Source organism: Meriones unguiculatus, chromosome 21 (genome assembly GCF_030254825.1).
Source record: "Meriones unguiculatus strain TT.TT164.6M chromosome 21, Bangor_MerUng_6.1, whole genome shotgun sequence".
Classification (NCBI taxonomy): domain Eukaryota; kingdom Metazoa; phylum Chordata; class Mammalia; order Rodentia; family Muridae; genus Meriones; species Meriones unguiculatus.
In genome coordinates, this window is record NC_083368.1 from 34,219,177 (window position 1) to 34,245,829 (window position 26,653).

Below are 26,653 nucleotides of genomic sequence, written 5' to 3' on the forward strand. Positions count from 1 at the left end.
CAATAAAAAGCACAAAGCATTAGTGGCTCCTAGTAAGTTCTATGTAAGTGGTAGATGTATTTATCATTATCATTTTATTGAAATGTTTTAATAAACTCATCTACTGTGTAGACATGGTTCCTTATAAGTTCTCAATTAGTACCAAAATTATTCTTAAGTGTTGAGAACCTACCATTCACAAGTTAGTTATAATGATATAATACTTTCTTCTTTTGGTTAGTTTTACATTGGTATTGAGTATTTAATTCCTTTAACTATAGTATGAAGATTAGCATTTTGGAAGTAACATTTGAAATTATTACACAAAGAAAAAAATCAATCTATATATATATTTTTTTTTCCTGAAGGGAGTTAAGCGCAGTTTTACCCTTATCTACAGCAGAAAGCAAGGTTTGTGAGCAGTTGATTTGAGTTTGGAAGAATATCAGGAGCGGCGGATTGAGAGACTGTGGGAAGGTCCAAGCGAAGGAGCTTTTTTTAAGCAAAGGTATACATCTGACGTGTGTGACCATGTGTGAGTTGAAGATACTGGGCATAATAGGAGAAGAGATGGGAACAACCACTCTTGCTCAAGTGTTTCATTTCCTGCTCATCTCTGAGTGTGGTGGTGCCTGGGGATTTCTACAAATGCTTATGGCTCCCAGTGAGTCTGTCAGCATCATGAAAAGAGCATGGAGTCAGAAGGATGGGATTGCCATTGCTGAAATAGCACCTTCTGCGGGGGGGGGGGGGGGGCTATGATACTTCTGTGGTTTCCTCCTTAATGAAAACATTGGGTTCCTGATCTTAATAAAGGTAAAATATTAATTACCAAGAAAACCTATGGCATCACCTTAAAGGCAGAAGTGCTGTTTTAACAAATTAAAATGCAGCTCAATGAGATCATAATATCCAAATTGGACATCAAGCTGCTACTCCTCAAATGTGCCTACATATTAATATTTTAGCAGCTAAGAAGAAAAGGCAAGTTTCCCATTGACCTTCTATTCACTAAGATAACATATCTAATTTGTAAGAATATATATTTTCCTCGTGGGATGCAATAAAAATATTTTCATTTTCAATAGGAAAAGAAGCAACCCACTAAATTCTTATTTTTCCTGTATTGGCCCCCGAGCTATGATCATTTGCTTCGTTGGGGTTTTGCCTTCATGCCATCATTGCAGTCTATGTGATGTTAGGAATGAAAAAGTGTTCTAATATTGTCCTGACCTTTTGGCCTTGTAGTAGGCCCAGGCAAGAAGATGCTGAGGCAGTTTGCATTATTTGTGCTTTGTATCATAAACTTCTTTGAATCTTGTACTTAAAAGAGATTCCATCCAAATGCCCATAAATATCAATATTTTCAGCAAGACACCTTTATGCTTGCCAGAATTCTACCTGTCCCATATAAGGATAGAAAAATGATTACACTGAAAGTTGAATTAATTAATATATGTGTTAAGTCAATTTAAAATTAAATTTGGCAGCGATACAAATTGTCTTTGCTTTACCCTTGCTGCCCGCGATGACTTAATAATAATAACTTAATAATAATAATAATAATAATAATAATAATAAAGCACTTCGGAAAGAAAAAATCTCCTTAAATAGCCAAGTTTTTCTTTAGGAATCATTATTATTTATTATAAGATGGGTATTTCCCCATTATATCCATATATAAGGACTTGTTGCTTTTGAACTTCATGGAAGAATAAACAGAGTTTTCATGTTTTGTGGCCATCAAATTGCTATGTGTTAATAATTAGTAAATTCATTTGATGACTATATAAAAGGTCAAATAATCAAAACATAAATCCTCCATCGATGCTATGTTTCACATTTGGTTGCTGTGGGAAAATGTCCTGCTTATAAATTTAGGCATCTAGAACATTCTGTTAATATAGGTGGGGCTTGGGCTATTACAAGCTGTGCCAAAAGGCCAGAATGTGGGTATAAGGGCACTCATAGCTCCTGTAGCTCCAGTGGGTGGAATACCAGGCTTAGGGTCTCCAGAAAGACCCGTTGCCGAGGGAAAGAAGCGCTCCCTACCCCATGACGTGACCATTCACAATGATAAATATTTTAATTATAGGTTTTCCTTAAAGGTCTCTATGTCGCCATCAGATGCCATTAATTGGAGACACAGAGAAAACAAGGTAAGTCGGTCTTAGGTTTGAGGTGCAGTTCTGCCGCATTCAGGAATCAATCCACGAATTTTGGCCAATTTCTATTCCTACTTCCTTATCTATGGATTGGGCTTAATAATATCATATAAAGACACAAGGATACTGCAAGGGTGTCCTGAGAAGTGATGGAATAGTGCTATAGCCAGCACACAGTAGGCCCCAGTGAACTGTTACTGCCTTTGTTACTACTTTGTTGTATCTCCCAAAGTCGGAGGTCTTAGGTTATAGAAGGTAGATTTTCCGTTTAGCTTCTGGTTTTGGTTTATTCTGAAAAAAAAAATAGGAAACTTTTGTTTCCCCCTTGCACACAAAGGTATACACAGTGCCTGAATGGCTTCATTCTAGGTGCAAGAAGCAGAAGTAGACTTGTCCTTTAGGAGCCATGGTAGATTGGTTTCAGGATCAAAAACTGGACAATCAATTTCCATATATAAAGCAGTATAGTATTTTATTGTAATCAAAATCGCATACTTCTGTATACTTTTAATCATTCTTGGACTGTATGTAATAGCTACTATAAGGTGAATGCTGTTTAAAGAATTGTTTTAATTTTTAATAATGTGTATACTTGAGTGGCATGTACATGTGAGTGCAGGTGCCTGTGCAAGCCGGTGACGTCACATGCCCCCTGCAGCTGGAGTTACACGCAGCTGTTCGCCATCTTACATGTGTGCTGGGAACTGACCTTCGTCCTCTGCAATAGCATTATGTGGGCTTAACCACTGAGCCATCTCTCCAGCTACGATAGATGCTATTTAAATATTTGCTGGGCTGGATTGTTTAGGGACTAGTGATGGAAAAAAAGTGTGCCCGTATTCAGTACAGCTTTAATTAAAAAACAAAAACAAAAACAAAAACAAAACACATTTTTTTCTTATGCATGCAGAAATCCACGGCTGCAGACTCCACATACAATGGATGTACCCTTTACTTTGTGGTTTAGAAAGGTGAGAGGAAGGCTGCGTGTGTTCAGCAGGCTTAGCTAAGGTGATGGGCTCAGAGCTGTGAGTGACGCTTTAAATGTTCACTGAAGAAAGCAGGCTTTGCTCCGTAGGTTGACATGGGCTCCAGGCTGAAGCATGAGTTTGGGTGTAATAAACTTCAAAATGAAAACGGATTATTGATTTGCAGGAAATAGCACAGAGAAGCATGTGAGAGTTTTGGGACAACCGCAAATTGGTACTTTAAAATAAAGGTTCAAGTTTTACTGTGACAAAAATCACTTCAGGAAAAAAAAATGCCAGCCATCATTATGGTTAAAGTGAAATAACTTTTAACTCATCCCAGTATGAATTTTCTTGGAAGACTGGACAAACAGACGACTGCCCTGTTTAACCCTGAATGGGAAGAAGAGAAGTTAGCACTTACTCATAACAAAAAAGAGACAAGTCATAAAACAGCCAGAAAATATTCCATCTTTATCATAATAAAGAGATTAAGAAAGTTTGTTTCATAGAACTGATGGTAAAAGAGAATATGCTATATAAAAGTAAATATACATATTAATTATATATGTGAGCACATGCGTGCATGCGTGCATGCGCGCGCACACACACACACACACACACACACACATGCATGCAGGCACACACGCACACTCTCCTGTGTACAGAACTTGTGGAGAGACTTTAAAAAAACTGATATAAGGCCATATTCCATATTGCTTGAGGGAGTCAGTGGCTGTCTCAGAGAAGCCTGAAAGAATAAGCAGGACGTCAGCCAAACTTGAGATTGTATGGTTTTTAAAAATGAGTGATTAACTACTTTTCAAACTGACAAAATGACTGTACATCTCATGTCTCACTCCCATCCCTGGAAGCAGGCACCCTAGGCTGAAAGGTAGACCTGTTTGTTTTTCTTCTGGCTACCTTGGAGCTACTGGCCTTTCATTTCTTCGGAAGACTTGTTTTCTATTTGTCCCCTTCATCAAAATGCTGTCCTAAAAGGATGTCTCAGATGTTTAGCTTTTCATTTTAATTTCATGTCTTTGATTTTTTCTTTTCTTTTCCTTTTAACTTCTTCGTACTGTTAGCCGCTAAACAAACTATACTGAAGTTATTCTAATTTTTAAATCTAGTATCAGTCTTCTCAGATGTGAATTTCTATATCTATTTCTATGACACCACCACGTAGATAAAACAAAATGCATCATGTTTCTTTTCTCCCCCCAAATTCAACTCTATACCTTTCTTTTAAAATATTGTCTGTCTATGCCAGGTGGATGATGTCATAGATCTCCTTTTACCTGGATCAGAAACCTAGAATTCCACAAAAATTGGGTAGTACCCTCATTCATTTCAGCTCCAATTTTTATCATTTACCAAATCTTTAAATTTTATGTTTAAAATAATTTCCAGACTGTTTCATCCTAATCTATCCCCGACAAAGTGACCCTAATTTGTTTTCCTTCTGTTGCTGCAGTAAGGCCGCTGGCTTTCTATTAATTTGTGTCCATCCTACTTTCAATCTAATTTTCCTCCTATTTTTTTCAACAGTGATTCATTCAAATGGGAAATTTGATCATTTCTGTGCCTTAGATTGGCTCTTTCAAAGACCTCCACTCTTCATGATAAAATGCGATCCCTTTAGTTCGGGTGGCTCGTCAGCCACTTTGATAAGTTATTAGTGGCCCGCAAACCTGATGGAGACAACCCAGGTGTCTGCACTGTTTCAAGCTTTGGAAGGCTATTTTGTTTTTATTTTTATTTTTTTATTTTTTGTTTTCTTGCAGTCTAGTATTGTTTTTTCTGTGATACAAGTTCACATCTTCCTCTCTTTTCATTCAGTTTTTTTATATGCTGTCATTTCAATGCTAACTCACGTGCTCTTTAAAAGAATATTCTCCCTAGAAACTGTTCCTGCTTCCTATTTCAGAGCACCGAGGCCATCTATGGCAGTGCGTAACTCTGGCTGTGAAATTGTTGGTTTGTCTGTCCAGTGGTCACAAACCAGAGACTGTAATTTATCATAATATTATTAGATCAAACATAATAAGCATTTTTGTAAACATGTATCGAGTATTAAAATATAAGTGATGCTATCAGAATTTAAAAAAAAATGTGCTATGAGGGAATAATTAACGTTCTCTGAAGGATGGGCTTAGGTTAGATCTGAGATGCTGGATTCTGAAGCCCCAGGCAGATAAAGGACAGCTCCTGGAACAAGAACCGTGGGGAGAAACATAAACCAAAGCAAAGCAGCCTGGCAATGGATGGACACACACACCACCACCCACTACCAGTTTTGAGGAAGTAGAATGTAAACTGAGGTTAGGAGGCAAGGGCATAAGGCCGAAAGAGAAGGATGGACTCTAAATCTGGAGTAAATTTTCCTAGTATGACTGCAGCTCCAGAAATAGAATTAAGGAGCTTTTGAGGTTTTCTCCCTATTATCGATGGGGGAAAAAGGCAGGTGACGTTTATATCACAAAGCATCTTAAACAGCATTCTGAAAAGTGGGCTACGCCCTTGGGCAGTTATTGCCCTTGGGCAATAACTGAATAATTAAAAGACCAGGGCTTGAAAATAATTCTGGCCATGTTGTGAATTCAAGACACAGGGACTGGAATGTGGCCAAATATTGGAAGAGTATTGAAATATTTTGATAATGATAATAAGAGGGGGTGGCTGCAGAGCTGGCTAAAAAGCTTAGCGTCCCCCAGAAATTGGAAGCTGCTCCAGATTTGTTAAGATGGGAGAGAAGAGCACACTGCCAAAAAAAAATTTTAAGTGCATAAGCATAGTTAAATATTGATTACAGAAATAGTGAACCTGGTGCTTTATTTCCTGAGAGCTAACTCCTCGGTTTACGGCATCCAAGCTATTCTTATACACAGGACACTGAGGCAAAGCCTCTCACCTCGGAGTGTCCACATGTTCCTACAGGTGTCGGCACTGGAACGATGCTACAGGCATAATCTAGGGAGAAGAGTCAGCTCAGAGGTGACGTGTCTTCCAAGCCAGCGTGGTATCGGGGGTCTTTTACTGTGCTCTTTTGATAGACGTCTATTCTTCTAAAAATTACTTTTTTTTTTCCAGGAGTGAAGATAAAACTACATCATAAACACGCAAGCTCAGGCACACACACACACACATACATGCACATTGCTCTTGGGAAACTGATTCAAGAAAATTGCATTTCTAGTATTAAGGAACATATAGCAACAGCATTTTCTACTAATTCTTCCTCAATGTCTAATCCCATGATTTACTTGAAAAATACAAAGTCTGAAGCTCTGTAGCTTCCGCAAAGATCAGTTTTCTAACCTTATACATTGAAACCAGAAGCATGTGATTTTTCTGTGTTTTGATGAAATTGGAAACAACCTAGGACCACTGTAACAACACAAAATATTACCATTTGGTTTTTCATCAGATGGAACTCTGGAAGATCGCAACGCATAGCTGTCATATGCCAAGCCATGCTGTTAATTATACTTAAGATGGAAGAAATGTTACCTTCTGCACAAAATAATCAGTCTATTTATTATGTTTATTTTCTACTCGATGCAAAACCCTTGAGGACAGGGATATGACTTTTTATGTTCTATCAGACTTGAATAAATGGTTGGCATTTAATAAATAATCAACATGCTTGTGTATAAATGGAATTTAAAAATATAACACTTACATAGAACCTACTAGACACAAAGTAACTACCCAAATACTTTACAAATGTTAATTCATTTAATTCATATTAATTAAATAAAATGTTTTAAATACATTTAGCCTTTATAACCCAGAAAGGTTGAATTACTTGCCCGATTGGTGCAGCCGAACGTGACGGAGCCAGAAGATCTTCCCGAACACAGCTATGTCAGAATCTTTGCTCTTACCTTATACCTTTTTCAGATAGATGGTGGCATTAAAATTTTAAGAATATAAATATTCACTTAACATGTGTTTTATGACGCAGCTGAACTCGGAATAAGAAGGTAGGAGTTTGGTTACATCTTTAGCTTACTTGATTTGTGGCATCAAGCAAGTTTATTAGGATAATGGAACCTCAATTTTCTCATGTAAAATAAATTTTCTCATATAAATAATAAATAAATAAATGATTTTCTCATATAAAATAAGGGCAGTAGTTTTTACCTCAAAAACTCATTATGAGTTTTTCAAAACTAATTTGTATGAAAATATTAGAACACAGTTGGCACCCAGAATATGTTACTTGGTATGCCAAGAAGCATGGCTTAAATTTTTTTTCTTTTCCCCTTTCAAAAGATACATGCTTGCACATTGTATATCATATAGGTCTTAGCAAAAAGAAATCAAATTTCTTGCTTCATAAAGCATTATTTTTTTTTAAACATTTCTTGTAGCTAGAGTTCATGTACTAAGGCATTTTCTGGATGTCCAGATAGCTTGTTTTGGGGGAAAATATATATATATATATTTTTTTTGGGATCTGTTATGATTTAAGCATGTAACGTCAAGGAATAAAATCTTCTAATTAGAAAATCAATTTATATGCATCACATACATGGGGAAAAATAAACCAACAACTCAACAAATGACATTTATTTTCATCAAGATCCTTCAACATTAACAGGCTCAATGAAATCCAAAGATCAGACCAGCAATTCAATAAATAGCATTTATGTTCAGCAAGACCTTCCAACATTAACAGTCTCTATCAAATCTTATGGAAAACTGTATCAGCTGATTCTTATCAGTCACGGTTGCATGTTATAATCACCTAAAGATATACATCAACCTACGACCTCTTCCCCAGATATTCTGATTTAATTAGGTTGCATAGGGTCGGGCATGTATTTTTCTTTCTTTCTTTTTTTCTGTCGTTCATTAAACAAAAATTCTAATTTGTGGCTCAAGTTGAGAAGACGGGTTCAAGTTCTCAGGAAAGCATCACCGGCTTCTCAGGCTCACTTCACCTTTATGTTAATAAACACCAACAAAATATATTATTTTTTCATTCAAATCCACATTGCAAGAATGTGGGAAGGGGTGTTCATGAAGAACAGAGATGCCACGCAATGAGCATACTAATATATAATTTTGTTTCTTTAATTGCTTGAAGCAAAGGCTATCTTTTTTCATCTGCTGTCTTCCAAAATTACAAGAAAATGGAAAAAAGAGGCCATATTTATGTGAAATGAATATCAGTCTAAGCATCATGAAACAATTTGAGACATGTTGCGTCTTCTCGTGGATCATATAATGAACAATTTATGTTTACTTTACTCAATGTGTTGGCGTGGTCAGTAAACAAACATTTTTACAATATGACAAATATTACTCGATGGCGTTAGTTCTTAAAATTAACAGTAGATTAGAGCCATTGTTGAACCAAAACAAATTCCAGCCCAAGGGTTGTTTGGGGCTATTAAAACAGAATGGAAATGAATGTGAATACCAGCAAAGTGGAGGGCTTTGCAACCCGGTCACCTTACTTCCTCTCATAAAAAAAAGAAAGAAAGAAAGAAAAAAGCATATGAAACCAGCAATTCCAACTTCTTAAAGCTGAGTTATCTAACTACTGAAGGTATATTAGTCCACGAACAAGCTATTACACATCATGCTTAATAAATGGCATAACATTAAAAGCATTACCACTTTGCCCTTAACGGCAAGTCAACCGGCTTGAAGACAAAAAATATTTGTCTTCTATTATCATTTCAGACACTGGAACTTTGGCACGCAGCTATTTAAGATTAGTTTCAGGACCTGCGTGGTCAACCTTTAGCTTATTTTGAACATTTTTCTCCCAGTTGCCCAATAATTTCAACAACTATCCTTGAAAAGATAGGTTTGCTCGGGATCACTTAAACCACAAAGGTGGTCCTGGGCATCTAGAGATCATGCCTCCTTTTTCTGACGTACAATATACTGTTAGATTAAAGGTATATAGAACTTTCAGGTAGATTTCAGAAACAAAGCTGACATGATAGGTGACAAATCTACTTGCATTGTTGATTTTTGACAGTGGATTTCCTTGGACCTCGGGGAGAAAAATGACTGCCCTGAAAAGAGGAATTAATTTGTTGAAACGTTTCTTGACCCAGGCTTGGAAAGAGCATCATGAAATAGAGGGCTCTTTTGGAAACTATGCACACAACAGATTTTTCCTAATAGGTGTGAAGAATGGCTGCTATGCATAAATGATTGTTGGAAAATAATTCTTTGTAAAACATGACCAAACAAGCAAACCCATTCACTACTGTACTCAATTCCAAGACCAGTCCTAGACCGAGCACAAGACAGCTCATCCCCTAGATGCCGATACTTGTTACACTGAACATACATTCGGAAAAAAGCCACAACTTTAAGCCCAGAAATTTTTAGACTTCATAAAATAGGAGACTAAAACTTTTGAGAGAAAATTCATATGAATAATATTATAAAACTCACAGGGAACCAGAGAGCTCCTCAACACAAAATTGTAAGCTCCAACACCTTCCAGAGACACCTATTTTTTCCCCTAATCATGGCAAAGTGTAGCAACGGAGACTAAAGTAGACCCTACCAGACAGAAATCCACTAACACCACAGTCAAACTAGAATTTTGCAATAAAAAAACCCCACAAAACACCAAAGTATCATTCTCATCATCACCTCTAGCTATTCCCGGGACCCCCAAATCTTTAAATTCCACTCTCACCCACCCACCCACCCCCCAAGCCCCTTCTTACCAGGAATTCTCTTACTGGGTGTCTGGGCACAGCTCAGGCGTTCTCAGGATCTCGGGCTTCACCAACCTCAGGGTGAGGTGCGGAAGTGCGCACCTCTCCAACCAGGAGGGTCTGCAGTCCGCAAGGTGCAGCCCACCCAGGGTCTGGGGGGCTGGCTTCCCTAGTTGGACGGGAGAGCAAACTGGATTAGTCCTGGGAGCACTCCCTCTTGCCCACCTCCCAATTTCCAGACCCTTCAAGCCTTCCTTAAGGGAGAGGGTCAAAGCCCAGGGTGGTGGGCTAGGCTTGAGGCAAGGGTCCCTTCCCCGCCGCTCTCTGCTTCCCCGGAGCGCGGGAGGCTCACCTTAGCGGAGCCTGCCTCTGCTCTCCCCGAGATGAGGCTGTGCGCAAACTTCTCCGACTTAAGTCCCTTTCGGTGCGCTCCACCCCCGCCCTCCTCCCCACGCGCAGCCGACGGGGGGCGGACGATCGCAGAGCCAGCCCCGCCCGGACCCTCCCTCCACGTCAGCCCCTCCAGCCCGCGGAGGGAGGGGCTAGCAGCCGCTCCGAGCTCCTCGGAGGGCCCGCGCCCCCGGCGGGAGAGGGGCTGCGCTCGCTGCCGCTGCTCCACACCCCGAGGAGTCCCCAGTACCCCCAGCGCTCGCTCGCTCGCTCGCTCGCTCGCTCGGAGAGCCGGGGAGCAGGAGAGAGGGACCCCCACTTAGACCCTGAGTAGGGAGGGAGTAGAGGGGGTCGACAGATTGGGCTGAGTGATCGTAACCCGGTCCCTGGAGGCAGCTTTCTGGGAGTCCAGCCCCTTCCCCCCCGGAGGATGCAAATTCCGTAGGGAGGTGAGTTTCCCAAAGAACCCTACCCCAGACAGAGAGAGGGACTCTTGCTCCAAGAGCGGCTGCTCAGGGGACCGCCCCAGAGACCCGGTGGAGAGTGGGGTCTGTAGTGGGGTGCGGTAGTAGAATTAGGGTGGGGGCGTGAGAAAACAGCTGACCAGGACCTGGAGTGCTAAGGACCCCGGAGGCAGAGGGTAAGAAAAGACCAGAGGGTCCGGCAAGCCCGGGACCCCTCTGGATTTGCGCAGGTGCGACCCAGGGTGCAGGTTGGATTTGGGAGGGCTTTGCCCTCCACCTAAGAGGGTGTTGCTGGTTCAGTATGTTAGGGTGACAGACGTGAGGACGGCTAGGAAAGAACAGGGTCTGAGGTGCCTGACTTGGTGTGGAGGACAATTCCTCTTGTTCCCTGAGAGGCAGCGGGAGCCCGGGACAATCTGATTCCAGGCGGGGCGCAGGCGGGACTGGCAGGCGCACCCCGGGAGGCAGGCAAGTTGTTTGCAAGGACGGACTGCCCTCCACCTCCCTCTGTCCGGTGCTGGGTGCAGCCAGGCATCAGCGGGCACTTTTCCCCCTGACCGTTCAGGCAAAAGCTAGGAAAACGAGCTAGCTTGGGTGTCCCGGGATTGCAAGGTGGCAGGAGCCGTCGAGCTTAGTAACACACCTCAGCAAAAGAAATATCAATGACGGGATGGGGGGCGGGGGGAAGCCAGAGAGCAGCACAAAACGCGTTCCTAGGCACTCAGAGCCTAGGGGCTTAGATCCAGGTGAGGGAGGGGCAGGTGTCTAGTGAAAAGGGCTGCAGCTTTCCCGCTGCTCATCCATCCTTGGAGCCCTTGTCCCGCCCCTGGAAGATCAGTGACTCCAGGCAACAACAACAACAACAACAAAAAGTGTGTGCTTCTGTCCTTATTTGAACCCTGACTCTTCAACCCAGAGAGACCCCTAATATGTGTAGTTTTGGACTTTCATTGTCCCAGTGGAAGACAGAGTCCAGGGACAAATTAGCTCCCCAAACAGAATTTCCATGGGGGTCATTTTCGCAGGCCCCTTCCCCCCCATGCCCCCTCCCTTTCCCTGCCACCTTCAGTCTGGTGACCCAGAGGGCTGAGTGTGGCTCATCTTGCATTCAAACCTAAAGCACCACCTCACGGGCAGGGGAAGAATCTTCGGCCCCTTCATGTCCTGGATCGAAGTGGCAATAATATTGTTAGCAAAAAAATGTGGCAAGGAAAGAGGCTGGGCATTCGGGGGAGAAGGGGCTTTGCAGAGAGAGATGCTGTGTAACATAAACAAAAGCTGAACGTGAAATTTCCTATTTGTCCAATTAATTTGTGCTAATATATATATAAAAAAAATTAGAAGAGAGGTTCCACTTCAGGATTCAGATGCAAATCTTCACTGTGGGCTTTAACATCTGTCCTGGGTTCAATGGCTCTCTGAATTCCCAGTTGCAGCCAGCCAGCCAACATCTGATTAAACCTTCTTTTAAAAATTCTTTTTGAAACCTTAATCGCCTTCTTTGGATACAAAGAGCACAGGATTATTAAAATTGTTTATGTATCTCCTATAGCAACTGCTGGGGGCCAGATGCTGAGAATTCCCCTTTTGTAGCCCCAACCACGGAAATGTCAATGGATTAGGAAAATTATTGGGACAAGGAAGTGTCACCACTGCCCTGGCACTGAGTGATAGAGTGAGCTCAAGAAAATTGGTTTGTTGTTGTCACTGAGTGGTCCTCGTATTGATAACAGTGGTATTGTGATAGCAGATTGGACGAACTTGTTTTTGTAAAGCCATGAGGTTAAACATGACTCAGATTGAAAAAAAGAAAAAAAAAAAAACAATGTCTAAGAATTAGCAAGAAAACAGCACATGTATGTTATAAAGCATTAAACCATGTATGGTGTAAGCGTAGGTAGCCTCTATTAACTGAGGTGCTAATTGTGGCAGAAATAATCTTGGAGAAGCGAGAAGTCACTGTAACCAGATTTCAGGGAAGGTGACATAGCCGGGGTGGGATCAGGGTTGAGACCTGAGTCTATTGAGGGGATTAAATTCACTTTGCCTGCTACATTAATTTATTAATACCGAAATTGCTGTGCACCTGTTGGATGCACTTGGATTCACAGAAGCGTAACTGTTGTTGTCTTAATGCTTCCTGAATATTTTCTGTGTGGACTCAGTAAGTGCCTAGAGAGCAGATATGGATGTGGGGGCCATTGGTTAGGAAAGGGTTTGCTTGGTGCTGTAACCTTCTGGGATCTGTTGCTTGTTCCTGAAATCAGTGTAACGAAATGAAATAGAACACAGCAGAATGGAGCATGCCTGCGAAGCCGGAGTGTGGTTGCTCGGAAGTTTGGACTCCCTTCTGTCTGGGAATGTCTGGACTGGACTGCAAAGGAAAATAGATTCCTTCCTATAGGTCATAATCCAAAGTAACTTATAAACTTGATTTGGGATAAGCTGCTGCTTTTCAAACAGAATGCCTCATATTTGCAAATAAACCTTTGAATAAAAGGAATTTCTCGATGGGGTGTTCAGGAAATAGTCACCTAACTTGGTAATCCCACATTTCTGGAACTATCCCTGATTGCTTTGATTTCAAAATGCTGTGGCTATCCAAGAGGTTTTCTGCTCTCCTTCTGTCCGTCTTTAAACATGTCCATTAGGCAGCTGCGAGTTTAGGGACACACTGCTATCAATCTTGTCTTCCGTGTTTGGAGACGGGCGCGCTAACTGCTTTAGAGACAAATTCCACCTCTGTCTTTAACACTCCCCGTTTTCATTACCCAGAGCATAATCTGCCCTAGTGGGATCTGCCCTAGTGGGCTTCAGCTGCTGGGCAAATGGGTGTGGGGGCTCTGGACTCAATGCCTCATCTTTGTATCATCCATTGAACAATCTCTTTAGCCCCGAGTTCTCTTTTTAAAAGACATCTAGCCAAAAAGTTTCTCTCGGGGACCTAGTCTGTAGCTTTAGTAATTCCTGATCGGCAAAGTTTCCTTGCATTGAAATACGCCCCAGCCAATTTCACTCTGTTTAATGCATATTTAATATTCCCTGGGTCATAATACACTGGGCCGGCCACCCCTCAGGGACCTGAGGAGTGTAATGTGCAGTTCCCACCCTTAGGAAGCCCTCAGTCTATATAAGGGCATGCGGTGCTTCTGTTTTAGCCCTTCCACACACAGCAGCTGGTGATTATCCTGTACGTAATTACTCTTCAGCTTTACAGACCTCGGGATGACAGTGAGAATAATAATTCACCTTGGTGAAAATAATTTTTTCCCCTTTGAAACAGTATGAACTTTGACCTGACAGATCATGCTTTCTTTTTTTTTTTTGAAATGGAGTGGGTGCATCTTTACAGGGTGCCTCACGGTTGTATTTCTCTAAAGAACGCATCTCCTGGCAGCAGAAAACAACAACAACAACAACAAAAAAAAACAAACCAAAGCAAAGCCTAACAACAAATTCCGTGTGAACTAAGAAATGTCTTTCCTAATTATACTTAGTATAAACTTTACTTGGGCTAACAGTTAACTCAGTGAATAAATAACCCAGGGTAGAAGGCAGTGGCAGGGCACACACTACTGAGTAGTAATGGAAACTAATTATTCCATGTCTGATGAAGTTGGGAAATAGATACTTCCTGTTTTATAAAGAGAATTCCAGAGAGAAACCCAGGAACCAAGGGGGGGGGGAGTCTGCAACAACAAATGTATGCATCCATTCATTTAAGAAAACATGAATAATTGAGTGCCAAGAGCTTACATCCTAGAGGGGGGAGGTGGGTGACAATAAGCAGACGGGCGGCGGTTAATTTCAGATACTGACAATATCAAGGAGATTGCTGACAGACAGCTGAGAGGCAAGCATGCAGTGCTGCCTTCTGCGTCACGGAAGGCTCTCCTTGAGACGAGCCCCCTGTGCCCTCCTTTAGGAAAAGCCTCACACCATGCTGTCCCACCCAGTCCCCTGCGAAAGATATCATTTGGTCAGGAATCTACTCATTTGAGGATTGTGCATGTGTGAGCCTGTGTGTCTCCGTAAAAGGCTCTCTGGAATTTAGTTGTATTTGGTCTGTTCTCAGGAATTTGGAAGATAGGAGGTGTGGATAAGTAATCACGATTTTCTGTACCTCCTAGGCTGCTTCATATTAAGTTATATATATTAGCAGAGAAAACTCTCACGTGGTACTAACCTTTTAGCTTAAAACTGTCAGGATATCTTGTCCGAGTGCAAAGAGGAACGTGCAGCTTCCCCGACGGCCACAGCCAAAACTTAAATGTTCTGTTATAGCTGGAGTTCTTAGCGTTCTGTTTTATAATGAAAAATCAAGAATTTTACCGGCTCTTCCTTATTGAAAACTTGCTATGTGATGTTTCATGTTTAAGGCACATTTTTATTACTGTTGTACAGGTGTGTCGGCGGATGGGAGCGTGTTAAATGTTTTGACAAAGTAACCAGTTTCCAACAGCAGCATTTTGTAAAGACCGGATGGCAATGTTTGCATAAAGGCAAGGATGGGTATCGCCCATCCCCTCAATTCCAGTACTGGCTGGTAGGAATTCAGAGGGAAAAGAGTAAATACGCAGGGCTGTAAGGGCACAGGGTCAGACTGTTTTGCTTCCCACAGGCTCGCTTCCATAATGTAAAAGAAAAAAAAAAATCTTATGATTCTAAATATCAGAAGAGGCCCATGGCAAGCATCTATAAATATTTCAGAAATAGATCTTAATTACAGAGTTTATTCAGAGAAGGCGACAAAGGTGTACAGATTTTTCAAAGGCAGAAATTGCAAAAAAAAAAAAAAAAAAGAAAAGAAAAGCAGATCCTCCAGCCTTAAGAGAAAAACCTGGACTAGGGATAGGGAGAGAGTTGAATGGCAGGAAGGGACAGGAAAAAAGACATGCATTTCATCCCTGGGGTGATCCTGAACCGCACCGGTCACTCAGGTTGCCGTTCTCCAAAACTGATTACAGAAAGTAAATTGATTACTGTATATACCAAGGGAGAGAGGGAAATCACGCCTTCCGTTACCAGCTTTTCCCAGCTCTGCCTGCCTTCTCCACTTCAAAGGGGGCAGTATTTTTCCATGTCCTCCTCATCACTGCTCTGTTTAAAGAACACATTCTATCTGCTGTCTGTGTTTCTCCTTGTTGCCGACACCTTTTCAGATGATTTTCCGCAGGTTTCAAAATCCCTATTGGACCAGATTCTGCCTTCTCCCTTGTTAAAGATGCTTGCTTGAGCTTTTCTCTCTCAGTGATGGACTGGCTAGATCCCCAGCTTCTTGAAAGCGTCTCTACTCTAAAATATTATTTGAAAAGGAAATATTTCTGTGTCTTGCGAATCTGAATTAAGGTGTCTCATGAGATACTGGACGAACTTAATGGCTACTTTGTGCAGAAGGTTAGATTTAGCTAAAGGAATTAATTCAGTGCTGCTTAAGTTTTAAAGTGCTCCAAGCTACTTGGGGATCCTGACAAAACGTGGACTCTCCTTGGTACCTTAGGGTTGGACTCTGAGATTTTGTATTTCTTTCTCCACATGTTGGGGGTGAGAGGGTGGGCGTGTTGGCTCACGGAGGCTAGCAGGTGAGCAGGTGACACCAGGTGCCTTCTTTTTTTAATTTTTTTTTCAGGTGCCTTCTTTAATAATTCTCTACCTTAATTATTTGAAACCTTCTCTTTTAATGATTTTGGAGCACACAGAATCTGCTACGCTGACTGGCCAGCAAGCGCTAAGAATCCTCTTGCCTATGACTCCTGTGCAATGGAATTACAGGTGTGCACCAACAGACCTAAACTTTGTGTTGGGCAGCAGACCCAGATTCTGAATTTCTGCCAGGTTCGCATGTTTCTGATGCCGGTTTGTAGCTCACCTTTTGCAAAGTAGGGATTCTGGCTATCGCCCTCAGCTAGATGCATTGTTTTAGATACTGCATTCATTTAAAATTTGTAAATAGGTTCTAGCCTGTAAGATACAATGTTGTATGACCCCATGAAATGGGAATAAGTCTGTGTTTTTTTTTTTAAGTCACAAAAATAGCACAGAAATTATCTATGGGTGGAAAAAATGAGAACTATACTATTGCTTTGAATGGGAGCAGCTTCCTATTGCAGGAAGCTGGGAAAGAAATTTATTAGAGGTTTTATCAACAGAATTTATTCTTAGAAGATTTGGTTTTAAAGAAACTAGTCTTTTTGAGTGGAAGAAATGTTGGAGAGGGCATGGCTGATGCCCACCCAGCAGCGATGGAGGCGGTAGGGTGATTTTATTATCAGAGTTTGATGGCAAGGGGGGGGATTTGTTGTCCTTGTCATTCCTGGTTTCGGGGTTCACAGTGGGTGTGCTGCTCATAGGCGATGGAGGTAGCTCAGTGGTGAAGTTTCCTGAGCTGTGGTTAGAGGAGGCTGATAATGTTGTCGGTTTTCAGGAAAGAATAGAGCAGCAAATATCAGTTTCCAGCTCGTCTCAAGCCATTTACTATTTTTGTGCATGAAAACAAATTGCTTAATTTCTTTGAGCCTCAGTTTACTCATCTAATAGTGCGACGAAAGTAGTAATTATGTGATTATGCTATAGAGATTAAATAAAGTATGTAAATTTCTTAGCAACATGGAAAGCACGTCCCATATTAAACAAATATTGATAATTTATTGCCAAATGTGCTGTGTTCTGCTTTTATTTTTAGCTTATAAGTGTTCAACTGAGTTGAATTCAGACTTCTACATTTTTAGGTCGTGTTTTTCTGTCTTTTTCTTGTCTGAATACATTTTCAGTTCCTCAAAACCAGAGGTCATAAATATGATATTAACCTTCGGATGTTAAATGAATAACGGGAGCTCAACATTTCTTGCTTAAATTTTTTTTTCATTCATAATTTCAGGCCTGTAGAGAGTGACACTTCTCGAATTTAATGATGTACGTTTTGACCTAGAATTTTCAGTAATCTGATAACTGGGTAGTTAGTGTCCATGTATAGGAATATGGCATATTTTCTATGTTTTTATGAACGTTTATGAGCCATGTCCTTAGCTTATGGTTGTCATGCAGTTACCACCTTTTTTTCTGATTACTGAGTAAATGTTTAAGCAGGTATTCCATTTAATACCGGCAGGGATGAAGTCTCCTTGAGACATTCCACCAGTTTATAGCATTCCAAACTTCCTGGCAAGGCACTGTGATTCTTCGAGACTGGGTTATAATGCCATTGTGGTAATTATTGTCTGCCTCTTACCTCCACATGCGCCTGGCTTGGCCAGTCTGAGGCACTGGTCCAATCATAATAATAGCTTCAATTCATTAAATAGTCACCACCTGTCAGACACCAATGAACAGGTTTCAGCACTGTTTTATTCGATCTCTGTATCAACCCCGAGAGGAACATTGAATTTGGCCTTACTTTGTAGATGGTTAAATATTTATAATAATAGTTCAGAATTTGAATCAATGTCTCGCATAGTGACTTCAGTTCGTATATCTAGGGCTTACTGTTTCTAGGGTCATCTGCTGCTCTTCTCCCACTCCCCGCTTTCTTGCTTATCTACTTCTGTTCCTTTGCTCATGCTTGGCTATCATTCTGAAATGTACAGGTTACTATATTGTTTTAAGTGCAATTTCCGAAGCCATTGAAAGGCTCCCTAAAATTCACCTTCCTGTGACTTTAGGAAACCTCCTTTACCATTTCTATGCTTCTGTTGCTCAATAGGCAAACAGGAAAGACAGTAGCTCATTTTGTATCATACAAACAATACAGGGTTAATTATGGTATCTTTTATAGCATATTCCATACTCGTGTAAGCACATGCTCACACATGTGCATTCACTCTCACATATAAGCTTCAACTGTGGCTATTAAAGACGTTAGGTCCAGTTACAGACCAGTTCATTCACAAAGCATTAGGTCAGTTCACAGATGCTTCTTTCTTACTCATTAGACTGGAATATTCTAACTGCAAAAGTTGACTCTGAAATTCAGAGAGAATTCGTATCTTAGCTCATAACAGTTGCAACAGTTAACCCTGGAATTCAGGATTCTTGTTTTCTTTGTCAGACTATGTATTTATTTCATTACAGTGGAATATTCTGCCTTCCATAACTTAAAACTTCCCAGTAAACATTCTTTTATGTCTTCAGTGGAGACCATTGAATTATCACTCCTTTGATATGATTCTTACCAGTCTGGCTCAGCTGCGACCTCCACGGAGGCAGAAGCGCTGTCTGCTTCATCTTGGTTTCTCACACACACATCAGTGTGCTTCCACAGAGCACTTCCTGAACTGACTGACGTCTGCTGCAACAATGATATGCACAGATCATTCGTCAGCTGGAAACTGACGTCCAGGTGCTCTCACGTCAGTTTTCAGTTTTTTCATCAGCTTCGATGCCCAGGTACAATTGCACAGAGGAGAAAACCGAGAGACGAAGGAACCTAAAGGATACTTACACAGGTGTCTCCGGACCACCAGCATAAATAGACTGTGGCCTCACGGGGTCTTTGAGGCAGCTATGACTTTGCTGTCTTCCCCAAATAAAGATAAATGAGAATTGTCGGGCGATTTTTTTTTCTTTTGCCATAGTGATTTTCCTAATATTTTTCACTCTCATATCTATTTTGTTTATTTAATAAAGCATTTCAGGAAATTGAATGATACACTTTGCAGTATATTTAGAAAATACAAGGAAGGAATGAATTGCTTCTAACCTCACAGAGATAAGCAACATTAGCATTCTGGTTCTTTTCTCCCGTTTGTTTTTCCATGTAAGAAATATTAACGGTATCTGCTCATCTTTCTCTTTTCTTAAGTTACATTTCAATTGAGATTGCAATTCCCTTTAGAATGCAACTCCTCTAGCCATTGTCCAGGATGTGATGAATAAAAGTGCTTTATATAAAATGATGTGAAATGAACTACTCTGAACCCAGAATGCTCTGCCTAACAATGTATATGACAAGAAACTCAGAGAGGTGTGGAACACAAGGTTCCCCACCAATCTGATAACTCTTTGCAGATTTTTTCTCACTCTGCAGTCTCTTTTTCCAGCTGGAAACACAGAAGCATGAATAACAACTACTGACACCTGTGCACAGATAGCGTCTGCCAGTACAGCTAAAGAGAGCCGTTCTCCAGGGTAACAGGCATGAGCGTTTAGAGCAAAACACACAGGAAATTTTGGTGTTTGCCTGAATCTGCTTGTAGATATTAATATTGACCAGATTTAACAAACTACAAATAATTGCATTTCTGAAGCAGTTTCAGGGTTTTGCTTTGAACAATTGCAGACAGTAGACTGACTTTTTCTTTAATTTCTTCACATTCTTAAAATGTATAATTTCATAGATAGTGGTTAATTTTCCAGAAAGTTCCATCATATCATGAAAAGAAGTGAGACTGCAGAATCTGGTTGAGAAGGTAGGGGATTGCATTAGCCCAGAATATTGACGTTGGATGGTTTAACGTCTTGCATTATTGCCTACTCTGTGAGACCTAATCTAGCCACGGGAGTTAAATGTGGCTGCAGGTAACAGAAGAACTACAAATGATCACAGAGTGATGATATTAAGGCTTATTTTTTATTCAAGGAAGATATGGAGATGGATACTCAAGAGAATCATTGCTACTAGGGTCTGCCTATACAAAGTCCCCATAAATCTGAACTTCTTCCAGCCCATTTTTTTTATCTATTGTCAAGGTAAAGCCCAGGTCCTTAAGAGTGAAAAACTTCTGGGACCAAAAACCACATTTTAAACTAAATGATATGGAAGCTAAAGGAAAAAGCACCAAAAACTATATAATAATTTTCTTTTAAAGAATGTTCCAGAAACCACCTTGTTTCTTTCTTACTTAATAACTTATTGATGCATCAACCAAAGACCATGCATAGAGAAGACCTAGACCCCCTGCTCAGATGTAGCCTATAGACAGCTCAGTCGGCATGTGGGTTCCCCAGTAAGGGGATAAGAGAGTCTCTGACATGAACTAGGTTGCCTCCTCCTTGATCACTTCTCTCCTGGTGGGCTGACCTAGCCAGCCCACAGAGGAAGAGGATCCAGGCCGTCCTGATGGGACCTGATAGGCTAGGGTCAGACAGTAGGGGAGGGCTTTTCCATCAGTGTCAAGGAAAAAGGGACAGGGAGAAAAAGGGACAATGGGACTGCAAGGAGAGGAGGAAGAGGGCTATCACTGGGATATGTAGTGAATAAATGGTAAATGATGATGATGATGATGATGATGATGATGATGATGATACCTTACAAGATGGAGCTGGAGTGATGGTTCAGAGCTTAAGAGCACTGGCTGCTCTTGCAGAGGACCCAGATTTGATTCTTATCCCCACACGGTGGGTTCCCACTGTCTGTAACTGCAGTACCAGGAGACATGATACCCTCTTCTGGCTTTGTTTGTTACTATATAGACATGATATACATACATGCATATATATATATATATATATATATATATATATATATATATAATAGAAAATAGAAAATATCCTGCCTGGACTATAGCCATATGGTTATGTTCACTAGCAAAGGAACAGGGAAAATTTTATTATTATCCAAGTTACTATGAATGTAAATTATACTATTATAAAACAAGAACACAGTGGATACTAAGGAACACTTTGATCTTTTCCAGAGAGATTAGTAAAAGCCATTGCAATTAATATTTATATTTTACTATATATGTATCTGTGCTTTAGGTAGCTGTTCAATGAAGTTAAATAGTGCTGTCTGAGCTGCCTGGCGTAGAAGTCAGCAGGTTGCATCCTATGGGCCAGATCTGGCTGCCGTCAGTTTTGTAAATAAGGTTGTAGGGGGATATGGTCACGTTCACTCATTTGTCTATTGTTTGTGGCTGCCCCGGCACCGCAGAAGCAGAGCAGGTAGCTGCTGCAGCAAATTCAAATATTTACAGCTCACCTTGTGGAGATAAAGTTCACCAATTCCTGTTCTGAACACTATGGTTTCATAAATTTTGAATTAATCTACTTTTTAAGGCTTGTCAAGTCACTAGTCAAAAGAAGTTCCGTTTAAATCACCGTTACACTGAGGTGCATCTGTACTAAGCAATCCTAGCCTTTTGTGTACCACTAGTTAGGTGAAAGATGATGAAAAGTCAGTAAGTGAGACCTAAGAATATCATAATGGAGTTTAATCATTAAATTTGGAGGTGTTTTTTGAAAAAAAAAATATTAGCACCTGTCAAATCTAGGTCATCGGTTTATGGATGTCCACTATTTTCTCCATTTCTTTGGAAAGTTCGAACAGATCCTGTCATTAAATGACTTTTAAGAATTAACAGCAAAAATATATGACTCCTCTGAAAAGTAATTTTAAAAAGGTGTAATCAAGATCCAAAAATGGTGCTGGGGGTTGTCTCAGTTGATACAGTGCTTGCCATAGAAGCAGGAGGACATGAGTTCAATCCCCAGGACGCACAGGAAAAAAAAAAACTTGGGGTGCAGTCCTGCACAGCTTATAATTCCATTGCTGGAGACACAGAGACAGGCCAATCCCTGTGGCTTTCTGTCCAGTTAGCCTTGTCTAATCTGCCAACTCTGCTCTGTCTCAAATAACATTGTGGCCAATGCCTGAAGAATGGCACCCAAAGTTGACCCCTGACCTCCTCCTACATACTGTTACATGTACGGAACAAGCACGCGCATACACACATATACGAACACACATCTCGAAGGGGAGGCAGAAAGATTGCTGGTGCCACAGTTCAGCAAGGACTAGAGAGAAGTGCCCTCTGGGCATTGAAGGGCCAATGCAGTCCAGAAGCTCCAGTGGCTTCCTACAGAGAATATAGCTGTTAAACATTCCATCACGGAAGAGTGAGAGAGGCACACGAGCCCCAATCTTTGCCGTGGAGCCATTGACAGCTGATGGCTTCCTGGAGAGAAAAAGTGGGTTTTCAGTAAGGGTGGGGCATCCAGTATGCTCTAGTTGATGGTCCCACGCCTATGAGTCCTGTGAGTGTGTAGGCAGTACAAACAGGACTCAGAGAGCTATTAAAAAAAAAAAAAAAGGTCAAGAAGTTGGGAGTGAGTGGGAAGGTGGGGCTGGATCTAGGAGGAGTTAGAGGAAGAACAGGAATTAATATGCTCAAATTGCATGCATGTGTGGCATTTATCAAAGTTAACCAAAAAGCAATCCCCCCAAACTATCGAAGTCTATTCTAATTCGGATGCCCAAGGAAGCTCCTTATGGAGGAGTGTGCTAAACAGCCTGGCTCCTTCGTCTTGGAGTCTGAGATTCTTGTGGTCAAACCTTCAGAATCATGCCAGCAGTTCCAGAGATTCTGCACATCTGTAAAATGTGGCCACCTCTGCTACAGGGCTCCAAAAACAGCTCCTGTAAGCCAACAGCAGAGAGTCCAACATCTGAAGGAATAGGAGCTCTGTCGTTTCTGCTGTTGTTTTTGGCATCAATTTCAGATCATTTGCTCATACTGAAGTAAATTATTTAGGAAGACCAAAAGCCGTGTGTTAGACTCTTTTAATATTTAAATTTTTTCAAAAAGGGTGCTTGTAATCTGGAAACAACTGGATAGAGAAAAGGAAAAATAACTCTAAATTATTTAATATTTGCCACTTTAATGACAATAAGTAAAGTCCCATTGTTTCTTCAGAGGAGTCTTCCTATATTAGAAAAGTAATGTGGTCAAGTCTTTATGAGAGAAGGAATTTCAAAACCTCCATGGCTTGAAAACTGTATCATTGTCCTCTTACAGCACACATGCACACTAGATACATACATATACATGCATAAAAGCTGTTTATCTTCCAAAACTGGATTACTTTACCAATTGCAAACCTAACTAACTGGAAAAGGGTTACACTCTAATTAAAATTTAGGGTGGTGATTAAGAGCCATAGTCTATTTACTATGTGATATAAAAATCTCACACTATTATCAGTAGCTCCCAGGTTTGACTATTTACACATTCCGAGACATCGCCTTGAGAATAAAGCTAAAATAGTGGAGAATTTTTCCAAATTCCTGAAAGTCAAATGCCTATTGTGTAAAAGGCAAATATCATATACCAAAGATGTAAAAAGATGTAAAAAAATAAGCCTCTCAAATAACTCAGACTACTAGCAGAAGGAAGAGAAGTAAAAAGTTAAGTCTTTCAAAAGAGGTAAGCATCCTAATAGATGTGCAAGCCATGGGGGGGGGGTTTGCCAGAGAGGCACAGTGCAGCCTACATGACCAGACAAGGGAAGGAGTCCACTCCTCACAGTCCCCTGCAAGTCAGCATTCCCATGCGTGCGTCTTGTGTTTTTAAAAAATTAATTTCTTCATGTCAGTAGAGTGTAAGGTCATTGGAAATAAGTAAGAAGAGGGGAAAATCTAGAGGTAGTCTCAGGTAGATTATCTTTGAAGACTTTTAAAGAAGGAAAGGTTAATTTTGGTCAGATCTGAGTTGTAGTCATTTTCATCTTTGAGGGAGCGAGATAGGAAGAATGACATCCAGGTAAAACACGCCCAGGCGTCGGGATGGAGATGTGTGCGGCAGTTGTTAATTTAGATTATTGGCAAAGACAATGGAAAGGCTGAGGTGATGTTTTGCTTATGTGGCAGAAATAAATCCATTTGGTAATGGGGGGTGGTAAAGAGAGAGGAGAGGAAGAGATGGAAGAAGAGGAAGAGGGAGAGAGCCAGGATGATGATAATTGCTATCAGGGTGACAGTTGATCATGGTACCTCCATGACAGAGAGTATACCGGTTGGTGAATTGGGAACTGGGCAGGGTAAGAACGTTTTTTGTATTTAATTTTTTTTGTCATGTTTCATATTTAATCAATTGGCAAACTCGTGAAGATAATGGATTTCTGTACAAAATTTAAGCCCAAATGGGTCCTGAAGATCATTTGTGACTTGAAAAAAAAAAAAGATTTTGGATATATGCCTAGGAGTGGTATAGCTGGATCTTGAGGTAGCATTAGTCCTAATTTTCTGATAAAGCGCCAAATTCATTTCCAAAGTGGTTGTACAAGTTTACATTCCCACCAGTGATGTAGGAGGATTCCCCTTTCTCCATATCCTCTCCAGCATGTGTTGTCACTTGAGTTTTTTATCTTAGCCATTCTGATGGGTGTAAGGTGAAATCTCAGTCTTTTTGATTTGTATTTCCCTGATGACTAAAGATGTTGATCATTTCTTTAAGTGTTTCTCTGCCATTCGACATTCCTCTATTGAGGATCCTCTGTTTAGCTCTGTACCCCTTTTTTAAATTGGACCTAAAACCCCTGCTCAGATGTAGCCCACAGAGTCAGTCTCCAAGCAGGTTCCTTAGTAAGGGGAGCAGGGACTGTCTCTGGCATGAACTTAGTGACAGGCTCCCTGATCACCTCCCCCATGGAGGGTGCAGCCTTACCAGGCCACAGAGGAAGACAATGCAGCCAGTCCTGATGAGACCTGATAGGCTAGGGTCAGAGGGAAGGGAAGGAGGTCCTCCCCTATCAGTGGACTAGGGAAGAGACATTGGGGGGAGAAAAGGGAAGGAGGGTGGAATTGGGAGGTGACAAGTGATTGGGGGGCCACAGCTGGGATACAAAGTGAATAAATTGTAATAAATAATAAATTAAAATAAATTTAAAAATTTGAAAAAAAGAGGGGGAGAGGGTGTAACTGAAAGGAGAGCAGAAAGGAGCTACTATTATGTGTAAAGTGAATAAATAAATACATTAATTAAAAAAGATTTATCTGTTTTACTTATGGGTGATTAATTGGCTCTTCTGAGGGTATGTGTATGTCTCTGTCTGTCCAAAGAGGCCAGAAGAGGGTGTCAGATCCCTTGGAACTGGAGTTTTGGGCAGCTTAGAGCTGCCCCATGTCAATGCTAGGAATAGAACTCAGATTCTCCAGAAAGGAAGAAAGTGAATAAACTATAGAGACATCTCCAGCCCTGAGGGACTCATTTCTAAACAGGTAATGATTAATACTGCAGGTTTAGATAGATTGCCAACAATTATTAATAAAGACTAAGAGCATGAGTGATGCTTTCTGACTAGAGTGAGGCTAGAAATGGGTTTGTTCCTTTTGTAGGCCAAGGGGGTTTCTGGGTGGAGGGGGGAGGCTCCTTTCTCCTTTCTCCACTCCTTGACAGAAACTGAACTTACCCTGATTTTATCATGGATTAAATTTTTATTTTTCTAGTTAGCAAGACCACTTTTTAAAGGATACGTGGAGTTCCACATAGAAATTATATCATGGGTACTGGCCTAGACAGGAGAGGAAACCAAATATAGCATTATTTTGGGAAGGGTGTCTAACATTCATATATTCATTCTCGCAGCTTGTATTTCCTTCATTATTAATTTTACATATAGCAGATTACAATGAATTTTCTTCTCCAGAATCTTGCCACTTTCAGAAGTAGTACAATTTCCTTAGCAATACAATTTAAAAGAGAATTATATACACCAGAGAAAATAGGAAAATAAAATGGCTTCCTATGTTTCCGTTACAGCTGAACACTTTTTTTTTTTGCTGTTGTTGTTGTTTTGTTTTGTTTATAAAGCATCACTTGTCTTCTCAGTATGAAATCCTAGAAATGGAGAGAAAATTATGGTAATTTTTAAATCTATTGTCACTTAATGTTGGTCCATTCTTCCTAGTTCTGCTATTAAATAAGTATATTTGATATTTATAGACAAGTTTAGTGATAAGCTCCATATTTAAATTTTAAATTATTTGAATTACTTGCATCACTGTTCACTTCAACTCCAACTTAATATTATTTGGTATTAAACAGTATCCTAAGCAAATGATTATTGAATGTCACACTCCTATTTTGGTTGTGTTGAGAGTTGGTCACACAAGCTGAAAAAAAACCCCAAAGCAGTGAGATAGTACACAAGGCAAGTCTTAATCTACTCATGGAGATGTCAGAGGTGAGTGAGGTGACCTAGCTGTTGTTATGGTCTACCGGGCTATCACGGACCTAGCACCTCCTCCCCACTTTTATTTCTGCTTTGACGTT

General features: G+C 40.7%; 1 protein-coding gene and 1 long non-coding RNA gene across 3 annotated transcripts in view; one reads left to right on the plus strand and one right to left on the minus strand.

Annotated features, from left to right (window-relative positions):
• Calcr (calcitonin receptor) overlaps window positions 1–10,269 on the minus strand; it is a 78,417-nt gene extending 68,148 nt beyond the window's left edge. For both annotated transcript variants that reach the window (XM_060373860.1, XM_021660217.2), the window contains exons 1-2: window positions 10,166–10,269; window positions 9,823–9,982 (exon numbers count right to left, since the gene is read on the minus strand). The gene's annotated coding sequence lies outside the window, so the exon portion shown is untranslated. The remainder of the gene's footprint in view (window positions 1–9,822; window positions 9,983–10,165) is intronic.
• Window positions 10,270–10,366: 97 nt separating this feature from the next.
• Window positions 10,367–26,653, plus strand: part of LOC110563224 (uncharacterized) — a 41,096-nt gene continuing 24,809 nt past the window's right edge. Inside the window, exon 1 of the long non-coding RNA XR_002477275.2 lies at window positions 10,367–10,652. This is a non-coding gene — a long non-coding RNA (uncharacterized LOC110563224). The remainder of the gene's footprint in view (window positions 10,653–26,653) is intronic.